Here is a 10,524-nt window from a genome sequence, read left to right as displayed (position 1 = left end):
AAGTCGGCTGCATCCTAGGACAGCTATCCCTTTCCGCCATTGCGATCGTTGCCTCCGTCAGCAGCCTCAGGCACGTTGCCTTCCCATGTAGCCACCGACATCACCAACGCCAACATCAACGACCTCCTCTTCCCTTCCTCTCTCTTCCACGTCGCTGCCTCGCGTGAGAGCATTGGCCCGCATTACGGCCTCTGACCACCGTCACAACCTCCACGCTTACCTCCGGCCACCGCCTCGCACAAGGGCCTCCCTGTTGCCCCTAGCGGCCACGATCGCCTCTAGCGATTACTACCTCGGCTGGTCATACCTGTGTCTACCAGCTAGCATCTTTGCTCCGACCAGTTGACACTCTCGATGACAAGTTGACCTTCTATTAGTGCTACCAGCAGCCTCCACCATCGATCTGGCGCTGGGACCTCCGTTGCAAATGCGGATCTGCCAGAGTTGTACGCCTTCAACGCGGATCGAGCCTTCTAACTTCCATTGTCATGCCTTTTATCGTTGATCGGGCATCAGAGCCCTCATTGCTATTGTGCTTCAATAAGACCTGACATATCCCGGCCTATGTGCCTTTGTCATATCTCGATCTACATGTCACTATAAGGTCCCGGCCTGCATGTCATCTTCAGGATCCAGGTCGTGCTCGACTAGGTGTCGTCAGATCCAGCTCTTCATCCTACTTAGAGTCATCTACTCTTTCGGGTCACAACAACTCGATTAGCGCCACAACCAGCTCACCGATCCACCAGAGGGTGCCCCCTGGGCTAGGGTACGTTCTCCATTCTTATTCTATATGTATTTCATTACTCTACTATTTGTTCTGTTCCTTATGTATTCGTTGAATCTGCCTCGAATATCACCAGGGGGCAACCTCGTCACTAGCTGCAAGTAGCGTTGACCAGAGGACTTCTTACGACTTGGTAAACATAGAAGGCAGCTCAGCATATCCCCCTCCAGGCCATAGTGATTCGGTCAACATTCCAACCATATCACCTCGGCAGTCTATCTGACTCAGCTTCCGGACAGGATCAGATACAATAGGCAAAAAAAGACTAAGAGTGTCTTCCATGAGGCAAAAAGTAAGGGGTGTCTCACGCTCGGCAAAAAGACTATAACCACACGTTCAGCAAAAAGAAAAAGAGTGCCTTACGACAAGGAAAAAAGAAAGGAGTGTCGTACACTTGGCAAAAAGACTAAAGCGCACGCTTGGCACTAACATGACAGTCGCTTGCTTAGCATTAACATGCAGTCACTCGCTTGGTATTAACATCACAGCCGCCCACTTTGCACTAACATTACAGCCGCTCGCTCGACATGATCAGTCACTCGCTCGATACTAACATGACAACTGCTCACTCGACATGAATATGACAGCCACCCACTCGGCATTAACATCATAGTTGCCTGCTTGGCATTAATAGTATAGCTAGTCACTTAGAGCCACTCAGCATAAACCTTGTCATCACTCGCTTAGTATAAAGGATACTAGTGTTAACATAGTAAAAGAGCAAATGCGTCTTCTCATGTAGGCATAACTTCATGCGTAGACATGAATAAAAAAACTTACTCCAACTTCAGATGTCCCACTTCACGGAGTTACTTTATAGCTCCTTTAGCCCCATAGGAAAACATTTTCACAGTGCATGTGCCTAAAAGATGATTGAACTTTGCTGATCAAAGGTACTCCACCCTTTTTGCTTCATACCAATTGGCGTCTTTAGCCAGATAGCTATCTAGCTCGACTTTTAAAGCCTCCAATTTAGCCTTTTGGGTTTCTAGTTCATTTTGTTGATTTTGGATCAGCACCTCCATTGCCACCAACTCATCTGTCTTCTCTTCCATTTCCCCCTCATAGGTCTGTCTTCTCCGCCATTTTTCCCTCGTAGGTTTTGACTTTTTCTTACAATTCAATGGAGAGAGCTTTAACCTTAACAGTTTTTTTGCCCAAATTGGCTAGAGTCCACTGCCTCCTTTTTTACTCTAAGGAAAACTTGTTCTCAAATGTCTTTAAGTGGACTTGAAGCCTATCTATAGTCGTAGTTTCAGCAATAGCCTTTTTCTTATCCTCCTCTAAAACCTTCTCTTCTCATTGCAAAAGCTCTAGCTGAGTTACAAGCTCTGCTTGCAACTTTGCTATCTCGACACGGGCATCCTTTGAAGTTTGGTTTGGACTTGGTGAGGCTCGAGCAGCTTCTAACTCCTCCGCGCACTTCTCTAAATCTTGATTTGTATAAGCCAAGTCGACAAAAGAATGGAAGACCACCAAGCCCTCAGTCCAAAACTGATGGAAGTTAAAAAAACGCTAAGGTTAATCACATTAGCAGCAACAATGTTTCATAAAATGTAACATTACCCAAGTTAAGTCTTGGGTGAAGCCATCCACCAAGCTAAGCGGTGCCCGGTGTTTGGGTCTCTCCATGCCCGTTTGCCAAGCTTCAACGAGTTTATCCCTTAGCCTCACCACATGTTGGAGCTTCGATGGATATTGAGTGGGTACCAAAACTTGTTTGTGTGACGGAGTCCAAACGTTGCACTTAGCCTGATGTAAGTCTCATGTGGACAGGATTGTTGGGGATCGGTCGACCGGTTTGAAGGGGGGTTGGATAGACGGCAACCCTAAATACTCGCTTCTTGCTATAATGTTAGTGCACAAGTGGAAATGCAAACAAAGCAAGTAGAAAGCTAAATACTAATGGAAAGAATGCAAACCAAGCTACACGATCATTTACGTGGTTCGGAGATAAGGCTCCTACTCCACGGCTGTCCGTAAGGTGGACGATCCCTATCCGTCGGTGGATTACTCCCCGGAAGATCTCCGGCTAGCTCAAACCTCTTTGTGGGTGGAGAAACCTCACCACAAACTCACCAAGACCTCTTGGACACAAGGAAAACTCTTGAGCACTTGTAGACTACTAATTAGACCTTAACCAAGTCTAATTTCGTCAGGGATAACCAAGCTTCCAAGCCATGGTTATATAGGCCGCGGGTTGGAAAACCCCGCCTACCAGTCAACTGTTCTCTATGGAAATTCGATCGTTACATCCCAACCGCCCGATTCCACAATGGACCGGATCTTTCGACATGCGCTATCTCTGATAAAACCACAGAAACCTAAAACTAGATCCCAAAACTAGGAACACAATCTCTACTTTCAACCTCAACCTTATGACTCACTTGATGCTTCTTTGGCTTGACATCTTGCCTTCAACTTACTTCCTTTGGCTCCCTCCATTCGCCTCGGTTCCATTCAAGCCCTTCCCCGATGCCTCAAGTCGCCATCCTGCCTCGGCCTTCAAGTCTCGCCGCCCTTTGTCCACTTGTCCCGTGATGCTCCATCCTTCACGCGACCAAGGCCATCCCAGTCACATGTGTATCCCGTACACGCACACCGCAACACACACACATCAAATAAGGTGAACCACTACTTTTTGCCCACTCCAAAACACATGGTCGCGGACCATTGGGATTGCTCAACAATCTCCCTTTTTTTGCACGCTCGTTAAGTTAGGAAAACAAATAGAAAATAAACATGCTAATACAATACAATGCGAATGGCTACACATGACTCACTTGGACTTATGCCGATGCCACACACTTGGACTTACTACGTTGCCAATTTAATAACTTAACCGTAACATGCATCATGCATATCCCAAGGCTCCACCTACACCTCCTCCCCATGAGCTAAGATTTTACAACGCTTTTTAAGAACCTATCCCAAGGCTCCCCACACAAAGGTACTTGAGTTTTTCCAACTAAACCTTACTTCTCCCCTTGCCTAACATCCAAAAGTTCTCCAACAATATCCTAATTATTGAAAACTTGTCATACAAATGACCTAAACTCATGTATGTATCCCCATGGAACCCATACATCTATATGAGTGACTTGGAAAATCTAGTCGAAAACACTTTCGTCATCCAAATCGACCAAAAGACTACCCCCACCCCCATGAAAACAAGACAGTGAGCATTACAATTGAGTGACCGCTGGATCGTTGTAAGCTGCATCTACGCGATCACTAGTACACTATTCATGAAAAAATCAACATTTTCTAGCCAACTTCAGAAATGCGCCAGAAATTCCACAGACCTCCAAAAATCTCCAAATTTTGTGGAGAGGTCTATTATATCAATATCTACTTGGGAAAAATATATATATAAATATATCTATTACCAATCCTAAGATTGACATAAAGCACAAAACTAGCTAAAAAGTTTAATTGAACTTTGACCTAAAGTCCTAGTTTTGGCTTCCTCTTGATGTATTTACCCATACTAACCCACAATGCATCCCTAGCATTGGTTTATATGGCATCTATACATCCAAAACCAATTATCATGCTATATGACCCCAATGTCATATTTTCAAGCATGAAACACAACACATGTGTGTCAATTCCCTAGGTTTGAGACTCAAGTTCGTCTCCAAACAATTTGGCACACTCCATGGCTCCTCTAGACTCCCAAGTAATACCCACCTGAGATCCATTTGTCATGGGTCCCAATTTGACTCTTTGAGCTCCCCCTAGAACTCTTAACCTTAGCCACCTCCTTAGGTGACTCATCTATTGTGGCTAAACCACAATGATGTCTCTTAGAAGATTTCCTTATCTTCTTGACCTTGGATACATCATCCTTGCTATAGTCATATGCAACCCTAGCATAAGACTTTCCCTTAGTCTTGGAGACACTAGATCGGTATCCCAAACTCGATCTATCATTGTTGGGTCTTTGGCTACCCAACATCATACCTAAACCCTTAGATCCAACATTGAATCTTTCTAGGGTTTTCTCCAACTTATCAAGCTTTGCCTTCAAAGCTTGATTTTCCCTTTCTAGGTTCCTAACCCTAGAATCAACATGTCCACCATAGACATTCCTAGACCTACCCACTTTTCTAGGCATATGTCTCCCCTTCTTGGGATTAATGCCTTGGGTCTCCCTAGGTCTATTGTTTCTAGATTTTTCATGCATAGATTTCCTAGGGTTTTGATCGACATTAACCCTATTCCTATCATAATATCTAAATCCAAAATTTTGCATGGGCATACTATGATTATCATTATTTTTCCTAGCATGCATGGAGGAATTTAAATTTGACTTTAAATTTGAATTAGGGTTTACCTTACCCTTTACCTTTGGAGCTCCCCCTTGACATTCAACTTTTTGATCTCTTTCTTCTTTGGGCATTTGGTGTGGTAATGACCCCGCTCACCACACGTGAAGCACACTATGTGCTTTTTCTCCTTCTTCTTCTTCCTACAACTCAAATTAGATTCAAAATAAATTGAATTGAGTTTAGGAGATACATTCTTCTTACCCATAGGACATCTACTTTTGTAGTGTCCCTTTTCATTGCACCCGAAGCAAATTATGTGGTCCTTTGACTTCACTTCGGTGGAGGTGCTTGCTAGATTGACCACTTCCAAGACCTCTTCTTCTTCTTCACTTGCCTTGGAATTTTCTTCAATTCTTGAGGATATAGATAATGCCTCATCTTCATTTTCCTCCTCGGATGTTGAGCATGGCTCAACTTCCATATGCTCCTCCTCAACTTGAGCAATTAAACTCATCTCCTTGGGTTCTTCTTCTTTTGATATTGAATCGATCTCCACATCCGATTGGTCCTTCTTCTCCTCTTGGACCACTTCATCTTTTTCTTCGGATTTTTCTTCTTCGTGTGTAGGCATGGGTTCTTCCCATGGGACCTTCTTTATCTTGCTCCACAAATCGTGGGCGTTCTCATAGTCACCTACACGACTCATCAAGTTATTAGGCAAAATATCAATTAAAATCGATATTACCTTTGAATTTGCCTTTGACCGTGAGGTTTGCTCTTCTGTCCAATATCGCGGTCGGAGTTTCTTCCCTTTCTTATCCTTCGGGACTTCGAACGGTTCATTTACCACCATCATGGTGTCCCAATCCGTGTTGAAGAAGATCTCCATCTTCATCTTCCAATAGGTGATGTCCCCAAGGCTTCCTCCTTCAAACTTTAGAGGTTCAATCAAATCGGTCATCTTCTTGTATTTGCTCTTCTCGGCGATTAGTCCGGTGAAGTGTGACCTTTGCTCTGATACCACTTGTTGGGATCGCATTTGAGCGAGGGGTTGATAAGAATGACTAAGCCGCTTGCTACAATGTTAGTGCTGGCGATAAACAAAGCAGCAAGAAAGCTAAATACTAATGGAAAGAATGCAAACCAAGCTACACGATCATTTACGTGGTTCGAGATAAGGCTCCCACTGGCTGTCCAGGTGGGATTGTGATCGATCTCATCGTGGATTACTCCCGGAAGATCTCGGCTAGCTCAAACCTCTCGGGTGGAGAAACAATCACCAAGACCTCTAAGACACTTGAAAACTCTTGAGCACTTGTAGACTACTAATTAGACCTTAACCAACCAAGTCTAATTTAAGAGATCCAAGCTTCATGGTTATATGAGTTGAAAAACCCCGCCATCGATCGGCCGAACCTAAATCACATGCGAATGATGATCATCGATCACGCCGCAAGCTTGATGCGCACTGATAAAACGATAAGATCGTCCATGCGAGCTGAGAGCGCTTCTGAAAGATCGCTATAGAGCGCAAGACCCACAGGATTTTACCCAGATTTTAATCAGTCTTACATCCGTACACTGCATTCACCCTTATGACTCACTTGATGCTTCACAGCTTGACATCTTGCCTTCAAGCTTACTTCTTGGCTCTCGCCCTCGATGCATTCAAGCCTCCTCACGTCCCTCAATGCATATGCCATGCTTCACAGATACTCCGTCCGCACTTTGCTTGTCCACGGTCCCTGATGCTCCATCCTTCACTGACCGAAGCCATCAACCCGAGTCACATGTGTATCCCACTCACATACACATATCAAATAACAAGGGTGAACCTAATTTAAACCTTTGCCCAACCAACACATGGTCGCACGGGACCATTGGATTGACACTGATTTGATGTGAGCGGGACCAAAGATGGAAGAGGAACATAAAATGGACTCAACCCCAACATAAAAAGAATGTCTTCCTGAAGCAACTTAGTAATGTTGAACTTCAGACTGACCAAAATTTTGGCAGATGACACGAACATGGGTTCTAACTGATAGTTGTGCTGATCAAGAGCCTTGGGCAAGTCCATCTGCTAGCTGGTCGGTATGACACTGGAGGAACAGGGTAGATATAAAGATAGTGAGATTTCCATCCCTTATTGGAGGATGACATCTCGTCAAAGAAAACACATTTCAGTCAGGATTGGAAACAGAAAACCTTCGATCCATTTTTTTTAGGATAGTAGAAATAATAGAAAACTCGAGAGTAAGAGAGATTTTGTGCAGACAAAAATGGATGATTGTTCCACAGAGTAATCAGATGGAATTGGGTGCTAACTACTAAAGGAGAATGCGTAAATTTTGGGAGATTTCTGAGAAAAAGTTAGGAAGTGGAAATCAGAGACCTCCAAAAAAATTGGTCATTGAAAAAGACAATGAATTCCCAAGGAGGAAAGTGAGGTCGACCCAAGGCATTTGGCATGATGATGCGATGGTCCTTAGGGACTTCAAAAGTCAACCTAATTTGGTCCATGTCCTTGTCGTTGAGATCTAAGCAAGTGGAGGTATACCACGTGTATGTAGAGGAATGCAAAGAGTCATGGTTAAGGTGAAGAACAGAAAGCATACGAAGAAAAGGAGAGACATGAACAAAGAAGGGGCTATGGGAAACCTTGAAGAAGATAACCGAAATCGCCGCTGCTAGAAAAACTATCGCTGAACACTAGAAGACAAAGATAACCCGCATTTGTTCACCCCTATGTTAGCCCTTATAAACCTTAGGCCCCTCAAAACATAGTCGTTTAATCCATAAGATGAAAAGATGGGGTCCTCACCATCCCCGTTTGATCGCTAGTCAAATTAACAAAATCTTAACAATCTTCTTGAAGAGACAACCTCAGCATGGCAACACCACATGGCAATTTCAAGTTAGTCCACCTTTATGGTGGATTTGATAAAGCCCGGTATCACAAAGATATGCCATCATGCATATCGTCGACATTAAATACACCTTACTCTCACATTAAATACATCTTACTTGTATATTTTCGAGGCATTGACCGTACAACGATGGAATTATCACATAACGTAAGCCTAAAGCCTTAATGGAATTATGTCGATTAGTAGACAAGACCTTGCTAATGTCTAGTCAATCAGGCTCAGGTCTCCGTCGACTAGATTTGAAGGGGAGGCGTAGCGTGTAATGTGAAGGATATATAGTGGGATCCCACGTAGGATCAGAAAGTTAATCTTCCAGTTAACATGCCAGTCAAAATTTAAGATAGGTCAACCTGAGCGAGGGCATGATCGGGACCTCATAGACTACCACCCAATCAGATCATAGGAACTTGGGGCTCTGCTCCCCTACATCCTTTTGATCGAATCTCCACCTCCCAGGGTTCTGCTCCCCTACGTCCTCCCGATCGAATCTCCACCTAACGAGACTCTGCTCCCCTATGTCCTCCCGGGGCTCTGCTCCCCTATGTCCTCTCGATAGGCTCACATGCTCACGGGGCTCTGCTCCCCTACATCATCTCAATCGAAACTCCACCTCACGAGACTCTACTCCCTTATGTCCTCCCAATCGGAGCATCGATTCCAAGTCTTCACTCCCTTTGATTCTAGGCCTCGTTCCTTAGAATGGCTAAGGGCTTTGCTCCCCTACATCCTCCCAATTGAATATCCATCTCTCGGGGCTCTATTCCCCTAGGTCATTCTGATTGGCTCACATGATCACGAGACTTTGCTCCCCTATGTCCTCCGATGGGATCTCTGCCTCCTGGGGCTCTACACCCCTACGTCCTCCCCATTGGCTAACAAACTCACGGGGCTCTGCTCCCTTACATTCTCCCAATAAGATCTCCACTTCACGGGGCTTTGTTCCCCTACGTCCTCCCTATAAGTGTACCTCGGGTTATTTTTAATGTTGATCAACCAAGTTAAGTTATGTCATGTATATTTTAATGCATTAGGTCTAAGTGTGCAGGAACTTAGAAATATAAAAAGTTGAGCAAAAGACGCAGTGAGCGAGAAAGATGGCACGGGAAGGGAGCCGATGGACTTGATAAATCTGAGGGATGAGGAGCTGCAGAAGAGTACGTCAGTAGAGCGAGAAGGGCATGTGCGGTGCATCCGAGGGACGAGAAGCCGGGAAGAAGTCTACTCAAGGAAAAGATCAGAATTGGATTCGGATGAACTCAAATTTGAACGACCGAAACATCACCCAAGCTTACGAAGAAGTGGATGGCCAATTTGGGAGTTAACCGTCCTAGGTGCCTCCATTGACTGAAAGCACCCTAATGCTTGAGGTGCCTCAGTTGTCTTGAGGTGCCTCGGAAGCTAGACTCTGGAGGCGCCTTCGATGAACTGAGCCACCTCTGATGAATTAAGGCTCCTCCGATGCTCAATAGCTGTTGCCGAGAAGATAAGAGCAGGAATCCATGTCAGCTTAGTTGAGGCGCCTTCAATAAACCGAGGTGCCTCTAATCTGCCAGATCATCGTTGCAACAAGGACAAGAGTCAACACAACTGAGGTGTCTTCGTTGTCACGTTAGCAAACAGTCAATTTCGACCAGAATGCTATAAATAGAGGTCTTATCCTCTTAGTTCAAAACACACTTAGTCTTAACTTTTGTAATCATGTTTTGAGCTTCCAACTGCTGTAAGGAGCTTCTTCGCCTCTGACATTGTCGAAGAAGAGTTTGTTAGTGGACGTCTATTTACCTTGGATTAACAACCATTTAAGTTGTAACCAAGTAAATTATTATATCTCCTTTCTCTCTTTTATGTTATTTTTATTATTTAATTAGTGTATGTCTTTAGTAAGTTCGTTAGCAAGAGAATTCATAATTTTAATTTGCAGGTCATTTGTTCACTCTCCTCTAGCCGGTGCACCCAATCCAACAAGTGGTATTAGAGCCCAACTACCTTAAAAGAGTCAACAGCTGACTAAAGCAATAAGAAGAATGGCTGGATCAAATATTCACCCACCAAAGTTTGAGGGGAAGTTCGCGCTGTGCATGCGATAAATGAAGGTATTTTTCAAAACCAATTTTGATATTTTATTAACAATTAAATATCATTTTTAAGCACCCAAGGATAAGAATGGAAAAGAAAAGGAATAGCACCTTTGGAACATTAAACAACATACCGACTTTGTGACCAATGATAAAGTAGAATTCCATCTGCTAAGCGTACTACCTCCTCAGGAAGTCAACGGAAGTCAACTAGAATGGTGTTTACAACTCAACTAAAGAACTCTAGGAGAAGTTCCTCACTACAATAAATTTGAATTCTACAACGTGTAATTATGCTATCCGCAGCGCGCATCGCACGCTGTATAACTGTAAATTGTTGAAAGTCATATGACATCGATAGTGCACGTCGCTCGCTACAATTAAGAGCATTCGCAGCATACATTGCACATTGCAGTTAAGAGCATTCCTCACGTGCATCGCGCGTTGCGGGTATGAGC

Source organism: Zingiber officinale, chromosome 11A (genome assembly GCF_018446385.1).
Source record: "Zingiber officinale cultivar Zhangliang chromosome 11A, Zo_v1.1, whole genome shotgun sequence".
NCBI lineage: Eukaryota > Viridiplantae > Streptophyta > Magnoliopsida > Zingiberales > Zingiberaceae > Zingiber > Zingiber officinale.
Note: the sequence above shows the minus strand (reverse complement) of the source record.